The sequence below is a fragment of the Dermacentor albipictus genome, chromosome 7 (assembly GCF_038994185.2).
Source record: "Dermacentor albipictus isolate Rhodes 1998 colony chromosome 7, USDA_Dalb.pri_finalv2, whole genome shotgun sequence".
NCBI lineage: Eukaryota > Metazoa > Arthropoda > Arachnida > Ixodida > Ixodidae > Dermacentor > Dermacentor albipictus.
This window is the reverse complement of record NC_091827.1, coordinates 106,676,411-106,702,021: the sequence shown is the minus strand read 5'-3', so window position 1 is coordinate 106,702,021 and position 25,611 is coordinate 106,676,411. Positions and strand designations below refer to the sequence as shown.

General features: G+C 50.6%; 1 long non-coding RNA gene across 2 annotated transcripts in view; it reads right to left on the bottom strand.

Moving 5' to 3' along the window:
* Nucleotides 1–4,502, bottom strand: part of LOC135901845 (uncharacterized) — a 53,218-nt gene extending 48,716 nt beyond the window's left edge. For both annotated transcript variants that reach the window (XR_010564287.1, XR_011507229.1), the window contains exon 1: nucleotides 4,272–4,502. This is a non-coding gene — a long non-coding RNA (uncharacterized lncRNA). The remainder of the gene's footprint in view (nucleotides 1–4,271) is intronic.
* Nucleotides 4,503–25,611: the final 21,109 nt, after the last annotated feature.

Below are 25,611 nucleotides of genomic sequence, written 5' to 3'. Positions count from 1 at the left end.
AATTGGAAGAAACATAAACAGAATCATAGCCTTCGCAAACTTATTGAGCAAATTACAGTAGAACCACAAGAATACGCGCAAAAACTTTGCACCGAGAACTGGCTAGAAACATGTGACAAGCTCAACGGCCGCCTACATGCTGCGAGAGTGTGGAATATCTTAAGATCGCTTTTGGGCCAAGGAAAACCACGACACACCATGGACACGATAATGATGAGCTCTGGCCAGACACGCGAAGAAATAACTGATGAAATTCGTGAGACGTTCTATCCCTTGGACCAAAATGCAGAACAACTTCCGGATTACCCAACTGAGTCACTGGAAGAGAGTACAACAGGCATAAACAGCCTGTTTACTTTAGCTGAGCTACATACGGCTCTATCTTCGCTGAAACAAAACACAACGCCTGGCAAAGATGGGATTACTTATAGTACACTTCGTAACTTACCCTCTTCTCAGTTAGAACAACTTTTAGAATACATCAACAATATTTGGGAATCCGGAATCCTTCCAAAGGAATGGAAAACGGCAATAATAATACCAATCCCGAAACCCGGCAAACCGGCCAACTGTATCACAAACCTACGTCCTATATCTTTAACGTCGTGTGTAAGCAAACTGATGGAACGCATGGCCCTTAACCGGCTCAACTGGCACTTAGAAAACAGCAGTGCTTTTCCTTACACAATGACAGGCTTTAGATCACATGTTAGCACTCAGGATACCATGCTTCGTATCTCAGAAGATGTGTATCAAAGTCACAGTCTCGTACAAACCAGAGTAATCGCAGGTGTAGATATACACAAGGCGTTCGACCACGTGAAACACTCCGCTATCCTCAAGAACCTCTTGACCTTACGAACCGGCGCCCGCCTCTACAATTATATTAAAGATTTTCTTACCGGTCGCTCTATACAAATTCAAATCAATGGAGAGCTGTCAGCGCCATACCCTCTTAGTATAGGAGTCCCTCAAGGCTCAATCCTATCACCCACCCTCTTCAATATTGCTTTGCTCGATCTGCCTGCCCGGCTCTCTTCCATCGCACTACTCGAACACAATATTTATGCAGACGATATTACTATATGGTGTTGCAAGGGGTCCCTAGGTGAACAGGAGCACACCATCCAGTCAGGCTTAGATACCATTCACGAATACGTTAACGGTATTGGGCTTAAGTGTTCTCCAACAAAATCTGAGTACATAGTAGTAACTAATCAAATAGGCCGCCGCGCCGAAGAGCAGCGCCAAAGCATCAGCCTCCATATCGAACACAATGAAATACCGCGCCGATCTAACATCAAAATACTGGGCTTCATCCTTCAGGATGACGTAGAGCTGAAGTATGGTTGGAAAAAACGATCCGACAACTAAACCAGATATACCACATGTTATCTAGAGTAACACGTAAACACAGAGGACTAAAGGAGCAAGAACTTCGAAGGATTATTGAAACGCTTGTCTACTCCCGTGCGCTCTACCAACTTCCATATCAATCTCTCACTAAGACCCAGCACTCCAAATTAGAAACAGCGCTCCGCAAATATACGAGATTAGCATTAGGAGTACCCCGATTCGCCGCAAACGACCTTGTGGCCGCCACTGGGCTTTTCAACACACTTGATGAACGCATTACAATTTGCAGACAAGCGCAAATTCAAAGGCTTCAAACATCCCCACAAGGGCGCAAACTGCTCGAACATCAAGGATACCAGACAGGTGCCCTACCGCCTTTTCCACCGTTGTATTCACCACCATGGGACTCACTACCCAGATTCACGGTCCTACCCATACCACAACATATGCAGCCGCACAAACACGAAGCTCGCCGCTCCCAGTTAGTCAAACGAATAAATAGGGAAAACCCACTACCAGACACTACGTATTATTATACGGACTTATACGGACGCTAGTCACTCGGAGGGTAGATGTCTAACTGCAGTAGTCGGCCCTGACTACGAGCATGTTAACGCACACATTGGAGTCCCCGACCCATCCGACGCAGAGGCTCTTGCTATTCTCGAAGCAGTCACCCGGCCTCATCATCCTACCCAACGCATCTTAATTCGCACCGATAGCCAAGATGCATGCCGCATGTTTCGCGACAACTTGCTACCTGAGCATATACCCAGCCTACTTCAATGTCACTTGGATGCACACCCTTTGCTCTGTGTTACCTTGCAGTGGATACCTGGACACCAAGGCATGGGGGGGAACTCCCGAGCTCATGAGCTCACCCGCGTAGTTAGTTTTCCGGGTCCCCCGTGCCTATGGCCATCCGAATTTAACCCAAGGGAACACAGAAAGACTTTGCACAAGGAGCGCACATCACTTTTAAAGCAACTTCGCGCGAATTCTGTCACCTTTATTACTCCCCCTGCTAACCTCTCGCGAGAGGACAGCGCTATTCTCCGAAGACTTCAAACAAACTCAATAGTGACTTCTCTTTTCCGTCACTATATTCAAGGCCTACCTGGGCCACCGAAATGCCCGAACTGCATGGAATATCCGTCCCTAGAGCATTGTCTATGGCATTGCCCTCACACTCAACCCAAACTGCAGTCAGCCCTCTACATCATTCCCACTAACATCAAGCCACGGTCATGGACGGACTGGCTCACTCCACCACCCCATGCAACGAACATTCTCCTGCCGGTGCTTATCCAGCACGTCAGAGACGTGTTGGGTGAGGACTGGTAGCTGACCGACCAGGGCTGAGCGCCGGACGCTGGCGTAAAAATAAACGTTTTCTCTATCTCTCGCAGTAACGTTGGCGGTGGATCGTCCGCAACGCGTCGGCCCGACACCTTTGGAAACGGCGTCACAGGGCCCGCGTTCGGTTCTTTTCAATCTGCAGGTCCGGCGTCCACCAGCTCTTTCCCGGCTTGTGCGGGAGGAGCGGCCTGAGATGTTTGCGGCGCGTTTTGTTGATGACCTCATACATTTTGCTGAGCGTCGCGTCGAGCCCCTGCGGCGAGCTGAAGTTCGCTCCGCTAGCCCGCTCGAACCACCGGAGGGCTTGCAATTCGGCAACAAAGTTGAGCCGGCCGCACTTTGTTAAGCGTCTCCCTCGCACGCTGTCGCTGTGCAGCACGAAATCGATTGATCGGTGCTCGGAAAAGGTGACGTCCGAACCGACAACCGCGAGAACCGCGGTTGTCGTTGGCTCGTGGGCCCCACATGGCGTGCTTTGCATAGAGGTCGCCCATGACCAGGATCTCTTGCGTTTTGTGTTTGTCCAAGCACGCCGAAATTTCGTCGAGGGTAGGCTCGATGGAGCAGTGCGGCGGCGCGTACGCCTCGACGACGAACCACTCGCGCTGTGCTGTAGTGCAGCGCACCGCGACCACCCGCCGGCAGACGTACGCCGGGAAGACGTCGAAGCGCAGGCGGCGGACGAAGACGGCGCTGAGCGGCTCCTCTTCAACTCCAAAATAAGTGAAGTCCGGCGGCAGATGCGGCCTCACTTTTCTGGTACAAGGCGGGTCGTTAATTTCCGCGATTGAGATGTCGAGTTCTTGGATCCGACGCGTCGCGGCCGCCAGTGCGCGCTTCGCGTGGTCCAAATTAAGTTGCATCAAAACCGTCGTTTCCGGTGGTGACATGTCGACGCTCGAGCAGGTGGGTCCGCGACGCTCGCCAGTCCGCCACCGCGTCGCTCCGCTCGCACGCGCCCCCCCCCACCCCTCGGCGCTCACGTTACTGGGGTTCGCCATACTGGGTGCGCGCTCGGAGGCGGGCCAACCTCTCTACAAGGACCGGGCAGTCAGGAAAACCTGCGGGGTGGCTCTTGTCACTGCGGCCCGCCCTGCCGCACTCCGAACAACATACCCCGACGTCGCCCATCTTCACCTTGCAGGTGACGGCCAGATGATTGCCACCGCACTTCATGCATTGTGCTTTGGCCGGGTCCGCCTGGTGAGGCACGTCGTGCGCCCGTGGTCGTATGACGCGCAGTAAGTGCACGTCGGGACGTCCAGATCCTCTCTCGCGCGAACCGACGTCCAGCCGACCACGCGGACCTTACATTGCCACGCGGACCTTACATTGCTCGAGATCGAGCTCAAGCCCCTTGTTGCGTTCATTTGGTAGCTTGAGAAACTCGTCGGGGCCGACGTCGGGATCGACTCCCGAAAATTTAACGTGGGGTTTGCGCCTTTCTGCGACACGCATGATATATAATGGCCGCGCGCGTGACCGCATTGCCGCCTATGGCCTTTTCTAAATTCTTAATCGACTGCCCGTTGTCGGTGAACACGGTCAACCCGTACCTTGTGTGACGCAAGGTAACGTCCCGGATGTCCTTGTCTGTCGGGTCCACGTTGGCTTTTAGAAGTCGGAGCACGTCCCAAGCCGGCGTCTGGGTCGTCGCCACCGGTGTCAAAAAGGCGACGTGCTTGTGCTGCGTGCCGGGCCCCGCCACCTCGGCGCCCGCCGCCGCAGCACCACCGGGTCCGGCGCGGACCGCGCCGGCAGAGGGCGCAAGGCCCGCCTTCAACGCGGCCGCGTAATCCATGCGGCCGCGACTGGCGAGCCCCGGGCCAGTCGTCACGACCGCAGGTCCGCCCAGGGCGGCCTCGATGACTGCCAGGCGTCTCTGCAACTCGGCGGCCTCGCGACGCGCCTCGATAAGCTGGCCCTGCAACGCGGCGGCCGCGCCGCGCTCCGTGGCCGCCTCCGTTCTCAATTCGGAGCATAGGCCGGCCATCTCGAAAAGCCTCGTCATAAAGAAGGTGCGCGCCTCCACGGAGACGCGGTTGGCCGGCAGGTTGCAGTACGCGAGGGCCTCACTCACGATCTCCTGCAGCCGCCCCTGCGTCTTGGTACCGAGGTCGCCGGGAAGCGCCGCCGCCACGGCCGTGCCCTCTGAGACGAAGGAGAGGGCTTCCTCCTCCTCGGCACCGCCAGCCGGTGGCCGGGTCTCTGCCTCTGCAACCGGGAACTGGTCGACGAGATCGCAAAAGCGCGCAATAACCGCGTCGCCGTCCTCCGAAAAGTCGGATCCCCGCGAGAGGGGCGACTCCCCGGCGGCCGGGGGCCGCGGGGGGGGGGGGGGGGGGGAGCGGGACGGCGACGCGTCCTTTCCCTTGCGCGTGTCGGGCATAGCCGGGGCTCAGCGGGTATGAGCCCAGGCAATCTTGGGCCCAACGGCCGGCAGCAGAGAAATCGCGAATAAATACAAAATAAACCCCTTTTAGCGTCGGTTTTTTGCGCCGAATGCGTTCCCTACGCGTTTAAAAGCAACCCCAGCTAAAATTTATGAAAGCCAAATCAGAAATACCTAGATTTTGAGAATAATTGCAGGAGCCCGATGCAGCCGGCCAGCCAAGCACTTGCACGAGCGCTCAAGCACTTGCACGAGCGCACGTGCAAGTGCTTGGCTGGCCGGCTGCATCGGGCTCCTGCAATTCTCCTAAAAAACCAGGTATTTCTGATTCGGCTCTTCCAAATTTTAGCTGGGGTGTTTTTGAAACGCATAGGAACCACATTCGTTGCGAAAATCGGGCGGGAAAGGGTTTTATTTTCGTTAATCGGGTGCTTTTTGTTCGGCCAGCCATCGGGCCCAAGATGGCCATGGCTCATACCCCCTGAGCCTGGCCATGCCCAACACTCACAGAGACCATAAGGTCTCGCCGTCTCCGCCTGAGACTGCGAGCGCGGGTGCGTCGCCGAGGTCCGATTTTTCCGATGCCGGCGACGACATCCTCGCGGCAATCGCGCTCCAGGAGGAGGCCACGGACCGGACCGCGCCGGCTGCGGCGGGCGACGACGATGACCTGATGTCCTCGGTCTCCCAGGCGACCGCGGTGGCGTCTCCCGCGCTCGCGGGGGACCCCGGCGGGAGGGCGCAGGCTCGCCTATGTGAGATCGAGAAGGAAACCTACCTGTTCTGTTCGAACGCGGCGAACAAGGTGCCCGTCGCAGCCCGCACCTACACTCTTAAAAAAAAGAGAGTCAAAAGAGGGTCACGACTACCTCGACTCTCTTTTTTCAGTCGCTGACTACCTTTTTTTCTAAGGGTAGTCACAAAACGAAGTCGGGAATGACGCATGAAATGGATGACTCCCATGCTGCTTGAAGGGAGTCAGTGAAAGGCACATATGATGTTATAGGTTGCAGTGAATGTGGATTCATTGGTTCACTCAATTAAATAACTGATTGACTATACCAAAGAAAACAGCACGATATGTAACTACCCGAGTCCAACTCTATAGCCGCAAAAAGTAAAATGCGTTTCATGCAGTGCTGTATTATTGCATAATCAGGATTGCAGGAAAGGCAAATTGTTTTTTTTTACTTTTCAGTAAGAAATAATTGAAGCAGGGTGGTACAATGCCAAACTCCAAAAGTAATAACACTGGTTGGTATATTTATGCAACACACTGTACTTGAATGTGTATTTTGTATATAAAGATACCTTAAGGGGGGGGGGGGAGTGCATGAATATTGATTGACCATGCACAAAATGGAAAAAAACAAGAAAAAAATACAACACGAATATACACACAATGTCAGCAGAACACAAACTGTGAAGTACACCCACTTAGAGTTCATAACATAAAGCTAAGCAAATATTACTATTTTTAATGAAACCACTAATTCACATCTGGGTAACACTTTCCCTGCCAGATAAAGGTCGAGGAACTCTGATAATACCTCATCTTCTGGCTGTGCCGCACAGACTACATTGCGTATAGATACCTTACGTGCTTATCGATGTCTCCTGAATTCAACAAGTCCCATCTTGTCTAACAAGAACGGAACCTCATCCTGAGCCGCAAAATTACGTGCAATCTGTGCAAATTGTGGGTCGTCTGCCTTAGCCGTCGTGGTTGCTCAGCGGCTATGGTGTTGGGCTGCTGAGCACGAGGTCGCGGGAGCGAATCCCGGCCACGGCTGCCGCATTTCGATGGCGGCGGTATGCGAAAGCACCCGTGTACTTAGATTTAGGTGCACTATAAAGAACCCCAGGTGGTCGAAATTCCCAGAGTCCTCCACTACAAGTGCCTCATAATCGGAAAGTGGTTTTGGCACGTAAAACCCCATAAGTCAATTTCGTCTCCCTTGGCCATTAAAGGCACATCTCCCACATGATATGCCATTTGCGGCATAGTGACTGACTTCGCCTGCCATGAGGAGCGCCTGCAGGCAGACGCTCCTCAATGCACGTATTTAAAGCAGATCTTCGCACAGGTTTCAGGCCTGACATGGTTTCGCGTTGCTTGAAGACAATCTCACGGAATGCATTGCTTTGAGAAAGTTGGTGAAGCTCTGCAAGTGTTTTACATATGTTTTTGAAGTTTTTCATCTTTGATGCCTTGAACCTCATACGCCAGATTTGTTTGAGTGGTCCGAAAAGAGAGATCATGCGTGGGTAGTGCACAAGGTAATGTAATTTAGGGATTATGCGGGCTTCTGCGTAGCGGGTAACGAATGAACGGAGAAATTCTTGAATCTTCACCTCCATATGAACAAGAGACTTCGAGGGAAGCTCATCAGACAAAAGCATGCCTACAACTTCTCTGAATAGGAGGTAAACCTCCCAGCCTTTGTTTCCCTCTAGAATTTTCGAAGCGAAAATCTGAGGTAACAGTCCGAAAAGGCACCACTTCTGTGAAACAGTGCCCTTTATAGGGGTATTGCCCCGTACGAATGCTTCTGTGGGGCGTAGTGGTCTGTCAACGCTTTAGATTTAGAATCTAAAAACGTTGTGCTCTGTTTGTACCATCATTGCGGCCACAATTGAATGTGCAAACTTCGTGCACTGTTCAGCAAACCCCTGTGCAAAAAACGTGCAAACCGCTGCTCTGTTCTTGCTCAAATTTTGTAGAGCGATCGCATTTTGACGTCGACTTTACACTTGGCACAGTTAAGTGCCTTGTTTGTAAGAAAAAAAAACGCAAATTTGCCTGTGCCCTTGAGGCTGCAAACAGCTGCCGTAACGGCGTAAGCATAAACCAGTGTCGCCGCCTCCCGTCAGCTTTACACAGCAGCGTCTTACGGAGGACGGTCGCCTGTTCCAGGAGCAGGCAACACGCGGCAGCGCTCCCTGATATGCTGCTGACGACAGGCGGCGCTACAAGTTTATGCGTGCACCGTGGCGGCAGCAGCTCGCAGTTTCATGAGCGCCGGTAAGTTTGTATTAAAACAAAGATCAGGCAATTAACTGTGCTAAATGTTATACTAAACGAAGTAGACACCAAAATGTAGTCGTTCTGCCAAATCTGAGCAAGGATAGTGCAGCGGTGAGCGAAAACTGTTTTGCGAATGCACGCAGCGAAATATTCAGGACCCAGCACATGACTTACGGCTTTCGTATTTACTTCTGCTTTGGATTCGCAACTATGAGAAGCACGGCTATGGCTCTGACGGCACCTTGCTATCTACGGCGGTGAACGAGTATCTAAACGCGAGTGGCATTCCTCTCTTGCTTGTGTTGTGCCTGTGAAATCTGACAGCGGTGGCAGCATGTCGTCCGATCCGGCTTCAACTGAACGCTCGCCGACTGGTGCGGAAGAAGCGGCTTGCCTCGTTTCGCTGGGGCCATCAAAGAAAATCGTAAAGCTCACAGGCGCCCGGAAACTCGCCGACCTCCACGAAAGCCTGCGGACGGGAGGGTTCGTGTACCTGATGACAGGCAATGATCTTCTAATACAGGTGAGCGTAAATGTACTGCGCGTTATGGAGCGCAAAGAGGATTTGGTCATTGTTTGGTTCATTTTATTTTATTTTGTATATGATGTTTTTTGCCATGTCGTTTGCCTTCCTTCCTTATTTTGTGATTTGCCTCTGTATTTACTTTGCCTCCCCTCCCCTCTGCAATGTAAAACCGTACCTTGAGGGTATGATAAATAAATAAATAAATATGGGCAAAGTAGCTACAGTATGCGTAGCGGAAATGTCGAGCACGATTAATAACTTCGGTTGCCGCGCTTTGAACTGACAGATCGAGTGTTACGAAATTGCTCTGTGTCACTTCACTGTGCTACCAACTACTAATATTTTTGTTTCGTCGCAGCCAATGCACTTCATCTTAAATTGAGTAGTGCAGCGCATACTTGCCCGTACGAACACAATGTTGCTCAACTATAATTATCGCCGTGTCGAGAAGCCGCAAAGAAACTAGCCTTTTCAGGACTTCCATCTTCTGAAAACTTGTGCAGTTGGTTTACTACTGATATTGGGGTCAGGTGTGCAATCGCTTCCCTATCTGGTAGGAGAGGGAGTAGTAACAGCTTCAGTCAATGTAATGGTCCTTTAGTTAGCATAACTGGTCGCAGTATGCCATATTCTGCAAATTTCTGCAGCGTTTAACTAATAAAACAGGCAAGGCGACGAAAACGAACTTGTTGTTTGCCTGTTCAATCTTCGTCGTCATTTGTGCGCTGCAACATTCACGCAGCAATGAAGTTAATTTTAACCAACTGAGGAAAAAAAATTGCTGGCATTTTCAGCAATAGGACTATGAAAACCTTGGGCAATCAGCAATATGGTTCTATCTTTGTGAAATCATCTGTTCTTATGCACTGATGGTTGCTGACATTGCATAAATAAGCTTAGCCTTGTTAGCTAAATGCGTCCTGTACTTAGCTCACCTATGGGCAGCAGGATTAGTGCTGTGCTGTGCTGTGATGGCTCTAAATATCAAACCTGTTTGGGACAGTACAGCAACCATAAAAAAGGCTGTTTAATTAATCAATGCCTGTTCAGTATCCACAGCTTCACTTCTAATGTGCAAAACTATTCATAAACCATCTGGGTGTGCTTTCAGATCTTCCAATGACCGGTTCCAGTGCTACGTCGACATGGGTGAAAGCACGACGGTGTGTGATGGAGCATTGATAAACTTGGTTGTCTCCCCAAGCCACGCCGAAGCATCAGAGGCACCAAAAAAGCCATATGCACCCGATCCTATTTAATCTGTACTCATGCATTAACTCTGTATAACATTAAAACCTGTCGTATGCTGGAAAGCTATAATATCGGTATTAGCAGTACTTTAAAGAGCCCCTCACCAGGCCACATAGCTAATTATACGCTGGAAGTTGTTAGGTGCCTCTTGGGAGCATTCTACTGCAAAATTTTTCAAATTGGCTCATTATTAGCTGAGATAGAAATATTGCAGTTCCGCGAACCCATGATTTAAGGAGGTGAGCGTCACAGGCAAAAAGAACGCTTGGATACCCCTTGCCAAGCCACTAGTGGAGAAAAGGCTGCATGTTGTTCCATACATGCATGAAGTGGCCCACGATTTAAAGAAAGTGGCCAGCAGGTACAAAGTACCTATTATTTTCTTGGCTCCACGCAAGCTTACTCGCCTGTGCCCACGCATTTCAGACCCACAGAAGCCAGGGGCGTAGCCAGGGGGGGGTAGGTCTTATGGGGCTTCAGCCCCCCCCCCCCCCGAAATTTTTTCGTGCTGTCCATGCACCGCCGACCAAAGCGACCCCCGGCGCCGGAAATCACTCTGGATTTTGTCTAGAATGTCTTTTTGACGCTCGAAAAGATATTTAACCACGAAGATTGCAAACTCGGGCTGGATTTCGTGGCAACGCCCATACACCGGGAGTCACATAACGCCAAGCAGTCCCATCCGAGCACAGTTTCAAGGGCGCTTTGATGGTGAGCGGGCTCGCCGCGGCATCTCACTGAGGCGACAGAAGAGAGAGAAAGAAGTTTAATGACACGAAATGCCGAGAGGTCGGCCTGAGGTATATTCCTCTAGCCAGCTACTCGGCATTGGGGGAAGGGGAAGTGGGAAAGAAAGAGGTGCATGATGGGTGACGATGACGATAGAAGGAAGATGTAGAAAATATGGCAAGCAATTGGGCATGCTCAAAGTCTGCAGTCCAGGCCTGTAATTTTTAAAAAGTTCAGTAATGCCTTGATGGCCTTAAAACTCGACTGAGCGTCTGGCCAAGAGCCTAAAATAATATCCTCCGACAACGGTGCACTGTCGAGACGCGTAAGGTCCTTGACCAACCTATCACGCTCTTCCACGAACTTAGGGCAGTCACAAAGCACATGACCTATAGTTTCAGTCACATTGCACACCTCACAGTGTGGAGACTCGGTGCGTCGCATGAGGTGCACGTATCCGCGCGTAAACGCTACCCCCAGCCTTAGTCTGTGCAGAAGACTGGCATCGCTTCGTTGAATTTTCGGTGGTAGCCTAAAATTCATGGTGGGGTCCAATCTCTGGAGTCGTCTGTGGCGATTATCTGGATTGTCCCAGTGCTTTGCTGTCAATTTGCGGATGACACTGGAGAGGAGACAGTTGGCGTCCGCTCTTGAAAAGGGAATTGAAAGCAGGGACTCTCGTTCTTCGAGTGCTTTCTTCGCTTCGGCGTCGGCCAGTTCGTTGCCCTGTATACCACAGTGACTAGGGATCCACTGAAATGTGATGTGGTGGCCGTTTTCTTGCGCTAAAGTGTAGAGCTCGGCAGTTTGAAGAGCCAACACTCTATAAGCGCTTTCTTTCAACGCCACTCTAAGTAGTTGAAGAGCCGATTTTGCGTCACTGAAAACTGTCCATATTTGAGGAGGCTGTCGCACAATATATTTAACGGCCTCTCTTATTGCCACTAATTCCGTAGATGTTGAAGTCGTCTTGTTATGCAGACGAAACCGTCGAATGACTTGATGCGCAGGCACGACGAAAGCCGCACCAGACGCATACGACGAGACCGAGCCGTCTGTATACACGCTCACCGCGGAGTCATATTCTTTCGACATATATTCAAGTGAGAAATGTCTGAGGCCGACGGTAGGTATTCGCGATTTTTTAGAGATTCCGGGAATAGATAGACGTACCGGTATTTTGGACATTATCCATGGGGGCATATGTGGAAGGTCAGCCGGGGCAAAGTATGCTGGTATGGCAGATGCTTGGCATTTAACGGCTCTTGAAAAAGTGGAGTCCGGCCGTGTATCGAGTAGTTTCGATAAGGGATGACGTCCGTGACGGCAAAGCAGTCGCAGGAATACTCTAAGAGGTTCGCATCGTAGATAGACAGGTAAAGGGGTGACGCGAGCCTCCTCAATTGTTCCGTAGGTTGAGGTGCAACGTGGAACACCGAGACATGTTTTCAGCATCTGCGCCTGGGCACTTTCCAGCGTACGCAAACATGACGGGCTCATACTTGATAAAACTGGCAGGCTATACCGAATGTATCCGACGTAGAGAGCCTGGTACAGCCGGAGTAGCGAATGCTCAGATGGACCCCATTTCATACCGGCCAGAAAGCGAAAAACTTGAGCAAGCCCAGTTAATTTTTTCTTCAACATTGCCACATGTTTCGACCATGAAACACCGCGGTCAATGACAACGCCGAGGTATTTGTGGTGGGTGACATATGGGATGGCATTTCCATTGATCATAATTGGATACGAACACATAAGCTTCCGTGTGAACGCTATCGCAGCGCACTTGTCTGGGGCCAGTTGCAGTCCTTGGCACTGCAGGTACTGAGACGTTAAAGAAACAGCTCGCTGCAATCTGGCACGAATTTGTGGTCGCGTGACTGCGGATGCCCATATGCATATGTCGTCTGCGTAGGTACTGATGCGTACTGTATCAGGAATTATTTCTGCAAGGCCAATAAGGGCAACATTGAAAAGGGTCGGGCTGAGAACTCCTCCTTGAGGCACTCCACAGGCCACAGCGTGTCTTGTCGTTTCGCCAGCATTCGTGGACATGAAGACTGTACGACCATCTAGGCAATTTGCAATCCACATGTAGAGACGGCCGCCGATGCCTAGATTACTGAGGGCATCAAGAATGGCTTCGTGCAGTACATTGTCATAAGCTCCTTTTATGTCTAAGAAAACTGCTCCTACAAGTCGGTGGCGCTTTTTTTCCTGTTCGATCGTGGACACGAGATCAATGACCCCATCTATTGCAGACCGGCCACGTCTAAATCCGGTCATCATTTCAGGATAAAGCTCATTCTTTTCCATGAACCATTCTAGTCTAGTGAGTACCATCCGTTCCATCAACTTACCGACACAGCTAGCTAAAGCTACTGGCCGGTAAGATGACATTTCGTAAGGCGATTTTCCTGGCTTTAGGTGGGCCACCAAACGGCTGGTTTTCCACTGCTTCGGGACTGTACTGGTTGACCACGTGGCGTTATAGTATGACAGCAGGACTTTCCGACCTTCCATCCCAAGGTGGCACAGAGCAGTATACGAAATACCGTCAGGTCCAGGGGCAGAAGATCGTCTAGACGCAGCTAGTGCAGCTTCCAATTCCGGCATCGTGAAAGGAAGGTCAAGACGGTCATCTTTAGGAGGTAGCACGGGTCGATCCAATGTTGGACATGCTGTAACATCAGTACGGGTGACTCTCTTACAGAAGTCTTCGGCAACCTGCACTTCCGTCAGACATTGGTGAAGTGCTAGAGCACGGAAAGGATGTTTTTGCTGAGGAGGGGCACGAAGGCTTCGTACTACCTGCCAGATCCTAGAAAGTGGCTTTCGAGGATCCAGAGACGAACAGAAGGTCCTCCACCGTTGTTTTCCCATTTTTTGAAGGTGACGCCGTATTTTTCGTTGAGCTCGTCGACATAAGACAAGGTCTAATGACGATTGAGTTCGCCTAACCTTCCTTTCCGCTCTACGACGGATCGCTCGGAGTCGTTCATATTAAATATCAATCGCCGTTCTGGATGTAGGTGCACAGATGAGCTTAGTTGTCTTCTGCATTGATGATACAATAATGTCTTCTATATCAGATGGTGAAGTGATGTCTCCGCAGTACTCTTCGACAGATGTAGAGAATGTGGACCAATCAGTGCAGCGTACAGCAGGTGGAGTTGATTGCACAAACCACTTCATCTGTACATATGTTGGTATATGATCGCTCCCATGCGTTTCTATGTCCAAGCACCAGTTGACTAAGGGCAGGAGGCTCCGAGATACAATAGTGAGGTCTAAGCAGCTTCCGTAGGTAGTGCCGCGGATGTAAGTTGGAGATCCATCGTTGATGACAGCCAGACCTTCACTGTCTATGAAGTCCATCAAGTTCCTACCCCGACAGTTCATTGCGGCACTTCCCCAGTAAGGATGATGAGCATTGAAGTCTCCAATAACAACATGAGGGCCTGGGGAGCTTTGTAATACAGTGGATAGATAAGATAGTTCAAGTCCTTGTCTAGGAGGTATGTAGGCGCCGATGATCGAAAACACATGTAGTTTATGTTTTTGTGTCACACACACATATTCATTGCTGTCATGTGGAGAGATCGCGTTCCGCACAAACGTCATGTCACTGCGTATACACATTAACACTTTGCTCTTGGGTCCATCTTCACGTGACCAGAGCTTAACGTATCCGGAAAGGCGAAATTCCGACGTGAGATTTGGCTCGCATATCACGATCACTGGGAAGCGGTATTTGAATACTCGTTGCCTAAAGTCAGACATGCGGCCGCATAGACCTCGATCATTCCATTGCATTATAACAGAATGATGCATCTTCTGTTCCAATGTCCAGTGTTTTATCGTGAGAGCCATGATTAATACCCTTATTTTAGAGCCGCTAATAGCGGCTCCATAGCATCTAACGCCTTCACGACCGACAGTGCAGTTGGCGTTGCCAATCCGGAGAGTAATATACGCATAGTGTTTACTAGCTGTTTAAGCATGTCTATCACCTTTTCATTTCCAAGCCTTTCAGTACTCTCCCGGCACTTGGGGAGCGCCGAAGGAGTATCTCCTCCGGAAGCCCTCAGTGGTAGCGAAGGCCACTCAATAGCCGAAGAGGTTGGACGCACGTTGGATGACGCCTCATTCCTTGACGGGCACGGAGATACTGGGGGAGGCGCATCTTGTGTGTGCCGGCCTTGCTCTCTCTGTGGCACGGTTTGCATCCAAGTACTCAAAGGAAGTGCCTCTTTACCCCGAGGCTTGCTCTGGGAGCGGCGACGCCTTTGCCGCAACCGGCGCCTTTTCTTGCGGACGGAATCGGCAGCCTCCTTGTGCGTGGAGTTCTCTCTCACCATTTTTCTCAGAATTTGCCTCTCCTCTACCATTTTGGGGCAGTCCTTGGATGTCGATTCATGGTCTCCGGAGCAATTTGCACATTTCATGGCGTCAGTCTCACAGGAGTCTACCTGATGAGCACCACCACATCTTCGGCACGACGTAGGATTCTTACACACAGCACTCACGTGGCCCAGTTTGAAACACTTGTGACACTGTAACGGTCGTGGTACATATGGACGCACTGAGTGCCTCACATAACCTACTTTGACCGATGCTGGCAAAGAGTCTGACTCGAACACCAACTTGATGCACCGGGAGCGGCCGAATCGGTGGATGTCGAGGATTCGCACTGTCGACGATAATAGAGATCGCAGGTCGTCATCCTTTATGTCAATGTCCACATCCGATATCACACCAGTGCAGGTATCTTTGCCGTACGCTAGGAATGAGCGAACTGGGATGTTGCCAACCACTTGAATGCCTTTCAAAGCCTCCAATACTGCCTGAGAATTCACGTCCACCGTCAGAATGTTCTTCCGAGCATTAATGCGGATCTCTCTCACATGTCCTGAGGCTATTCGATCGAAGTATTTGGTCAGTGATTGTCTATTCAACGAATTCATATTCGTACCTTCCGTAGTTGGGGTGTAGCCCACGGAGAAGACCCGTTCGTCACATCTGCTGTTATGAGTAGAATCACTGCCTGCTGACGTCCGGCGAAGCTTGCGCTTCAAGTGGCGCGATTGGACTAGCGTGTAATCACTGTCCGAGTCCATCTCTGCCGCTGTTGAGCTGTCAGATGAATCGGGAAGCCTACAGTCGGTGATGTCGCGGTTTCCCACGGACAGGGCTACCGCCGCGGGACTCGCCTTGCCATGAGGGCGCGGAGGTCCTCCGTCCTCCATTCTGGAGGACGACGTCTTCGGGGAAGCTCCTGATATGTAGAAGGCGCACAACTTTGAAGAACCACAGAACAAGATCGACCGTTCCGCACTGAGGCGACGGAATCTATGGAGCGCATGGATATCAATTGCGAAACTTTATGGTGTGAAGAAGAAGACGCGCCTCGCGGCACAGCCGCATCGCCAACGCGCGGCTCGTCTCGGCTCGCGCTGTTGATTGCTGGCGTCCGTTTGGACAGTGCTTCGGGCTGCTTCGCCGTTCCCGGTTGCTGTGCCGTTACATTAGGAGCCACCAATAAACCCTTTCTCAATTGGTGGAGGTGCGGGGACTAAAACCCCGTCGCTTGAAACCCTGGAGCTGAGATCACGAACGCTACCACCCGCCATGACCGACAGCTCCTCCCAAACGGCACCGACGCCACTGTCCGTCACCTGCACCGGCGTTCCACGACAACGGGACCCCAAGGTCTTCAGCGGTGCAGACGACGAAGACGTAGAAGACTGGTTTGCGTCGTATGAACGGGTGAGCGCACACAACAAGTGGGATGATCCCGCAAAGTTAACTCATGTCTTCTTTTATCTGGCTGGTGTTGCCCAACTGTGGTTTCACAACCACGAAAGTGACGTGCCCACATGGTCAGTCTTCAAGACAACCTTTACGGAAGTGTTCGGCCAACCCGCTGTTCGCAAGCTCCGTGCCGAACAGCGCTTGCGCGCCCGAGCACAGCAGACGGCGGAAACGTTCACAAGCTACATAGAAGACGTCGTGGACCTTTGTAAACGAGTCAACGCCGCAATGCCCGAAGCTGAGCGAATTCGCCATATACTGAAAGACATCGATGACGGCGCATTCCAGATGCTCCTAGCCAGGAATCCGCGCACTGTGTCTGAAGTTGTCAGCCTGTGCCAAAGTTACGATGAGTTAAGGAAGCAACGCGCTTCGACTCGGCGTCCTTTGCGAAGCGACGACTTGTTGGCGCGCCTTGACAACATGTACGACCCATCCTCATTCTTTCAGCGGGTCAAGGACTTTGTGCGTGAGGAAGTATCCCGCCAACTTTCTTTAGTCCCCTTCACTCAGGAGCCCACCTCCCGTCTTCCAAACACGCTCCGCACCCTCATTTCCGAAGAGGTCGCCCAAGTTGTCCCTTCCGCACCACATCAGCCGCCTGCAGCCGTGAATTTCAACTCTACGCGGGCAGTGCAGCCTGTCGCCACGCCTCTCACCTATGCGCAGCCAGTCCTGCCTGTGGCCGCGCCTCTTACGTACGCCCAGGCAGTACGCAGGCCTCCACCGGCGTCTTTCACGACCCAGTCCCAACCGCTGCCACCGGAAGCCCATGCTACATCTTGGACCGCACCGCGAGCTAATCCTTGGCGGACACCGGACAATTGCCCCATCTGTTATTCTTGCTGCACTCCCGGACACGTCGCCCGATATTGCCGCCGTCGTCCTCAAGCGTTCGGCGACGCCTCGCGGCCCTTCCAGTACAGCAGCCAGCCATTTCGCCAATACGCCGCTCCTTCCCCCCAACCGTATGCTCGTGCTGACATCCCAGAATTTCCTTCGCGTCGCTCGCCATCCCCTCGCCGACGCCCGCTCTCCCCAATGCGTCGGCGACCCGCACCACCTGACCAGGAAAACTGAAAGTCGCAGTTCAAGAGGCAAGAACTGCGCCCCATTCGAACTGTCAAAGTCCTCGCGCCTCTCCTGCTAACGTGGTCGAAATTTGTGTCGAAGGTGTTCCTGCATTCGCTCTTGTGGATACCGGCGCAGCCGTTTCTGTGATCGCCGCCAAACTGTGCCGTTCGCTGCGCAAGGTGACCACGCCGCTTTCTGGACTGTCGCTTCGTACGGCAAGCGCGCAGCCCGTCACTCCGCACGCAGCCTGTACTGTGCGTGTGCTTATTCACGGCATTGTTTACATCGTCGAGTGTATTGTTCTTCCCACCTGCTCGCATGACGTCATCCTCGGATGGGACTTCTTATCCAGTCATAAAGCCGTGATCGACTGCGCACGCGCCGAAGTTGAATTTTCCCTTTGTGACGCACCCTTGGACAAAGATTGCGACCGCCCTTCTAAACTTACCGTGCGCGAGGACACAGATATTCCACCTGGCTCCTTCGCCCTCGTCCCCGTCTTTTGCGATGCCATCGCTGATGCAACGGTCCTCTTCACGCCGTCCGACGTCTTCATGAGCCGTAAATCTCTCCCACTACCCTTCGCGACGCTTGACATGGCTGGCGGCTGCAGCAATATCTACTTTTACAATCCCCTCTGTGCGCCTATTACGTTGCTCGTTGGTAAATGCCTTGGCTTCGTGGAACTCTTCGACTCTTCGTCTTTGGTTGACGTCCCTAGAGACTCTTTTGACGTCGACCCCGGCCAAGCATCTTCGATGTCCGCGCTTGAGGAAACGTCCAGGGTTGCGTTCTCGCATGCCATCGCCGATACCCTCACACCTGCCGAACGCGCCGACCTTCTTGATCTCCTGCACAAATTTAGAAGTTCATTCGACGTTTCACAACCTCACCTGGGCCGCACGTCGGAAGTGCAGCACTACATTGACACCGGTTCACATCATCCGTTACGTCAACGACCATATCGCGTCTCTGCCGAACAGCGTCGTGTCATTACCACCCAAGTCGAAGATATGCTGCGCCGTGATGTTATTCAACCTTCGCACAGTCCCTGGGCATCTCCTGTCGTTCTCGTTCGCAAGAAGGACGGGTCTATTCGCTTTTGCGTCGACTACCCTCGGTTAAATAAGGTAACGCGCAAAGACGTCTATCCTTTGCGGCGCATCGATGACGCCCTCGACAGTCTTCAGGGCACAGAATTTTTATCGTCCCTTGACTTGCGTTCAGGGTACTGGCAGGTCCCCATGGCTGCGGCCGATCGCCAGAAAACCGCGTTCATTACGCCTGACGGTTTATATGAATTTAAGGTGATGCCTTTCGGGCTTTGTAACGCCCCTGCCACCTTTGAACGACTCATGGACAACACGCTGCGTGGCCTCAAGTGGTCTATATGTCTGTGTTACCTCGACGATGTGGTGGTTTTCTCGCCTGATTTTCCTACTCACCTGCTCCGCCTTAGACAAGTTTTGACCTGTCTAACGAACGCTGGCCTTCAACTCAACCTCAAGAAGTGCCGCTTCGCCGCGCGAGAGCTCACCATTTTAGGCCACGTTGTGTCCAAGCATGGCGTTCTACCCGATCCTGCAAAACTTCGAGCAGTCGCTGAGTTTCCGAAGCCTCAGACCATCAAAGAACTTCGAAGCTTCGTGGGCCTATGCTCATATTTCCGGCGCTTTGTTCGAAATTTCGCATCGATCATGGCGCCATTGACTCAGCTTCTACGCGGTGACGCCGCTCTCTCCTGCTGGTCCCCTGCATGTGACTCCGCCTTTGCTACGCTGCGTCGTCTTCTCATCTCCCCACCTATTCTTCGCCATTTCGACCCGTCAGCTGCAACTGAAGTACATAGAGATGCCAGCGGGGTCGGTCTCGGCGCCGTACTCGCCCAACGAAAGGCGGGCTACCCCGAATATGTAGTCGCCTATGCGAGTCGCACACTGACGAAGCCTGAGGCCAATTACAGCATGACCGAAAAAGATTGCTTGGCTTTAGTATGGGCACTCGGCAAGTTCTGACCATATCTGTACGGGCGCCCATTCGACTTGGTCACAGATCACCATGCGCTTTGTTGGCTCGCCAACTTGAAAGATCCAACTGGCCGCCTAGCCTGTTGGGCACTACGCATCCAGGAGTACGATATTCGCGTCGTCTATCGCAGTGGACGCACACACTCCGACGCAGATGCCTTGTCTCGTTCACCTTTACCTTCAGACTCGGCCTGCGCAACAACTTCCGCACATTCCGTGTCATCTCTCGACATGGACTCCTTTGCAACCGCACAACGTCGTGACCTGTGGGTCGTTTCTCTTTTCGACTATCTTTCTGGATCGTCGACCATCCCTGTATCCCGAACCCTCCGACGCCAAGCAGTTCATTTTGCCATTCGTGACCAGCTGCTGCACCGACGCAATTACACCCCTGAAGGTCGTCGGTGGCTTCTGGTGGTTCCCCGCAGCTTAAGGTCTCAAATATGTGCCGCTTTCCACAACGATCCGCAGTGTGGCCATGCCGGAGTCTTCAAGACGTACGAACGAATTCGCCACCGGTACTACTGGCGCGGCATGTACAAATCTGTACACAAGTTTTTTCGGTGCTGTCTTGACTGTCAACGCCGCAAATCGCCGCCTTTACGCCCATCTGGTGCCTTGCAGCCGCTCCCGTGCCCTGCCACACCCTTCGATCGCGTCGGCATCGACCTATACGGCCCGCTTCCCTATGACACCAGACGGCAATCGGTGGATCGTCGTTGCTATTGATCATTTGACACGCTACGCCGAAACTGCTGCTTTTCCAAGTGCTACAGCGCGGGATGTAGCCTCTTTCGTCCTACATCGCTTCGTGCTTCGACACGGCGCACCTCGGGAACTCCTCAGCGATCGAGGTCGCGCCTTCCTCTCCGAAGTCGTCGAAAGTTTGCTTTCGGAATGCCATATTATTCATCGGACAAGCACGGCATACCATTCACAGACTAACGGGCTCACAGAGCGATTTAACCGCACACTTGGTGATATGCTCTCTATGTACGTGGCATCTGATCATGGTAACTGGGACCGCATCCTTCCATTCATCAAGTTCGCGTACAACACCGCGATCCAGGCCACTACGGGATTTTCACCTTTCTTCCTCCTGCATGGCCGCGAGCCTATGCACACCATCGACACGCTCCTTCCATACCGTCCTGACGCCTCCGTGTGTCTACCTGTTTCCGACGTCGCCCGACAAGCCGAAGAATGCCGCCAGCTAGCGCGCTCCTTTACGGCAGAGCAACAGCAGCGCCAGAATGAAAACCGCCTCGACACGCATCCAAGCACGACCTACGCTCCAGGCGTTCTTGTGTGGTTGTCGGTCCCTTTCCAAACGCCGCGGCTTTCCTCGAAACTCGTCCCAAAATTCGAAGGGCCTTACCTAGTCTTGGAGCAAACATCCCCGGTGAATTTTCTCATTGAGCCCCTGTGACCACCTGAAGACTTGCGCCGGCGTGGACGTGACATTGTCCACGTCTCGCGTCTCAAGCCCTACCACGTCCCTCTGCCTCCCGATTCTTAAGGCGCCAGGATGGCTCTTTTTGTCCGGGGGTAGATTGTGAAGAAGACGCGCCTCGCGGCGCAGCCGCATCGCCAACGCGCGGCCCGTCTCGGCTCGCGCTGTTGATTGTTGGCGTCCGTTTGGACAGTGCTTCGGGCTGCTTCGCCGTTCCCGGTTGCTGTGCCGTTACATTAGGAGCCGCCAATAAACCCTTTCTCAATGGGTATAAATCTCATAAGCTCTTGATGTGAAAGGTGCATTGACATTTCCAATGTTGTGCTTTAGATTTTCAATTGCGGAACTTTGTGGGTTTAATGTTGTTATAAACATTTGACGCCAAAGGTCTATTGACTTTTCTAAAGTCTTACATCGGAACATACAACGAGACAAGCCAAATCAATACACTAGCAGACGAGTTGACAAAGCAGGCAGCGAGGTCCAATGAGACGAAGCGTCGGGGTGGTTCATTTGTGCCGTCATGTCACATAAAAAAATATCAACATTTTTTTTAACCTACGCCAGAACATCCATGTCAAGATACTAAAGCCAGCCAAAGTAACTACGTTCTTCGTTATTTTTTCTACTTTGACTTTTATTCACGAGGACACATTGAGCCTCTTCAATTTTTTTTGTTCTCGCTACCCTACCCGCGGGCTGCCAGAGCCAACGAGAGCGCATACGTTTTCCTCGTATGGCCCCGACCATGGTGCGGTGCACTTCGGTGCGCGTTCGGTTTGCTCTGGCCGAGTGGATTTTCACAGGACAGAGTTTTGGACGCTTTCTGGCTAGTAGACGAGAAAAAAAAACAATGGTCGCTCGCCGCCATCACTGTGGGGACTCGAAGGATTGCACCGCATTCCTTGAGCGGAACCTCTCCGGAAAGTCTTGTTTCGCCACTGTAGGATACTGAGCAGTTTGCGTATGGTTCTCAGTGGATCAAGCGTCTCGTGCTTTCTTCGGTATTCCTTGCGTAGCCCCATTAGGTGCCCGAAGTAGGCATTAGATTCTGGCCAACATACTTTCCTATGCGTTTTTTTTTTCATTTCGGTGCCTCCGCCTCACAGAAAAAAATACATTGTTGCGGCGCAGCGAATTGTCGCATGGTGAAAGTTTGATTTTGATACTTCTTTTGCGGAAAGTAATGGGCGACGGGACGCTTCAGTTGGCGGATACGTTTATTATATTATTGCGAAAGCAATTTTATGGACACTCCAGGCGCATTCCTGCCATCGCCCTCATGTTTCGTATAAAGTCCAAGGGTGATAACATCGTGACCACGCGCTGCATGCTATATGTGCGAGTGAAAGCGTAGGAGGGGAGGGGGAATGGGTGAGCCGACGATGGTGGCTCAGTCTTGTGTGCGCAAAGGAGAAAAGCGAGGAGCGAGCACGCCGCCTTCCGTCGCGCGCAATACATCGGGGAGAGTGGATGGAATGGGGGCGGAATCTAGGATTCTGTGAATCTAGGATTGTGCAACATGTCTATTTGCCTTGGTTGACGCATTATATACAGTTACTTCTTCTTACATACATAGACTCATTGGAGACTTATACGTATACTTAAATATCTTGTTGCGAGGTTTTGTGTATACATGCAGTGAACTTTATTTCCAGTGACACTTTTTTGTCCTTTATCAAGCCGTATTTTCGCATTTGCATATCCCATTGTATCTTTGCATTGCTAATGTACGCGGGCGAGTCAAATGAAAGTGAGCCTACCCTAACCGCGCAATAATGGTTCGGTTCATTATCTGCGAGGCATGCGCGTAGGACAGCGGCATGTCTCATTTGCAAAAGTGACACTCAGGTGTGAAGATAAATGTTCTTTAATGCTCTGATACACACTGGGTTGAATGTGGTTGCGTCACATAATTGGCACTTCAAAAGTTGAACAGCTCGGTGTCGCGAACTTTTTGACAGCTGAAGGTGTTTCCAAAACAAAAATTAATCCCTATATGACTGCCGTGCACGTTGAACACTGCATTTCATTGACCACTGTGAAGCGTTGGAGCAAACGGTTCAAAGGACGTTGCAAAGACATTCCAAGACCGGGCCAAAACCATCGTGCAATCACCCCCCACACAATTTCAAAGGTTCATGAGCTGCTGAAACAAGAACGGAGGATAAGCATCGATGAACTGGCAGACCGCCTGAACATCAGTCACGGTTCGGTTCACGCCATAATTCATGAGCTTCTCGGTTAGCGGCTCTTTGGTGCGCAATGGATCCCCAAGAATTTTATCAATCGCGTGAAGACGGAGAAGTTTCGCGCTGCCTTGACTCATCTGATCGGGTATCACAATGAGCATGATGACTTCTTGTTCGCAACTGTGATCGGGGACGAACCTTGGTGCCACTACTACGAGCCTGAAACACGACGGCAAAGCTTACAGTGGAAACATTCGAATTTACCACGCCCAAAGAACGTAAAGGCCATCATTTCCGCTGGAAAGGTGTTGTTGACTTTTTTTTTCGATCGACAGGGTCCATTACTGATAGAATTTGCTAAGTCTTGAGAGGCTATCAATTGTTTCCGATATTGTGAAACGCCAGAACGGCCGCGTGTCGCAATCAAGAACGAACAACGTGGAAAATTGACGAATGGGGTCATCTTGTTCCACGACAATGCCTGTCCCCACGTCGCTTATGTGGTTAATACAAAACTGGCAAAGTTCAAGTGGGAAACGCTGCAACATCCGCCATACAGCTCAGACCTGTCACCTTGCGACTTCTACATTTTGGGGCAACCGAAAAAACAGCTCAAGGGAACCAGATACAGACTTTTTGAACCAGCAACCCAAGGAGTTTTATAAGACGGGAATCACGCAACTCGTTAGTCAATAAGACAAATGTCTAAATTCTCATGAAGACTACTTCTAAATAAAGTACCCCGTTGTTGGCTCATTCATTTGACTTGCCCTCATATATCTTGCAGAACTCCTGCTTTTTATACGTGCTCTCTATCGCGACTATAACTTCGGTGCAATTACTCACGATACACGACAAGGGACAGCTACTCCTGCGTAATACATTGGAACAAACGACAGCGTCATTGAGATTTTTCACTGGCCATTGCATATATACAAGAATGTAAGCACGGTTCTTGAATAACAAAGTTTCATTAACATATTTGTCCTCAACTTGTTCAGTTCATTGCCTTTTAATTTTTCATATCAGCGGCATGCACTGCTTTGCTGGTTTCGAACTGATATAGTTCTAAAGTTCGTGTGATATTTTCGTTACTTAATAAATAGACAAAAAACATGGAAGCATTGACGTCAGTTATGCTGGGCACAATTTTTGGCACATACGAGTATATTTTATGAAAAAATACGTATTTTACTTGTATTTACAGAGCGTAGCTTTCAAGAATTCCTTTGCAGCATCTTTGACAATGACAATGCAGTTATTATTCATGTATTTGATCCCTCGATAAATTGTTTAAGACGAAGCTTTAGCTCCCGCCCAATCCGACGCGGCCTATTCAAATATTTGTAAAACGCAGAAACGCTTTTTTGAGATAATCCTGCTAATCACTTTTATTGAAATTGGTTGCATTTGAGAAAGAAAGTTAAATCCTAGTGTCTGTTGGAAACAGAACTTCGATTTGGGGCCTGAATTTTGTTTAAAATATTTTGGAAAATTCCAAAGTTTGAAAAAATAGAAGCACGGCGTTTAAAAACTAATAGCTATGCATGAAGAACATATATTGTGGTTCTGTAAATGGCATTTATTATAACAGTCAAAGCGGACGAGTTTGCTGTGTCAATTTGTATCTTACGTGAATTGGTTACGTTGTCTACAAGGGTTCTGCAAAAGCCGTATTTCCACAATACTAAATATTTTTGAGATTCATGTGTAACATATCTATTTTGTCCGCTGTAGATGTACTATTAGATGCAATTCACAGAATTGTGATATCATTTTTCATTGTTGAGTCGCAGAGTTTTTAAAACTTGATAGTTTCGTTTTCTGAAAATCTTCAATTTTGGCCAATTTTTAATAAATAATTGACCACCTAAATGAAAAATTTGAAGCGAGTAGTCACTAGAATTAAACGTTTTCTTTTAAATGCAACAAACCTCCTCAAATTTGGTGAAGTGGTTGCAGGGAAAAACGAATTCCCCTTCTACATGTGCATAAATAGGAGCACTCGAGCTAATTAAAGCTTCCTCTTAAGGAGGAGGCTGAGCTGCAACGTCAGCTACACACACCCATATATATATATATATATATATATATATATATATATATTGGGCCAGTGGATTAGCCCCCCCCCCCCGAACAACATTTCTGGCTACGCCACTGACGGAAGCTGACCCTTTGTGGTAAAAATCATACAAGTAACTTGCGCGGTCGGTATGGTGTACGAAATTTCACTTAATTGCGGCAAGGTGCATATCAGCCAGACAGGCTGTTGCACCAACGATTTGGCAAGGGAACATGAGCTGTCTGCCAGGAATAAGATTAATGCACATTTGCCTATGCACTGCAATTACCGCACGTGTGAGCCATATCTTTTCCACATCCGCATTCTTGGTAAAAGCAAAGATTG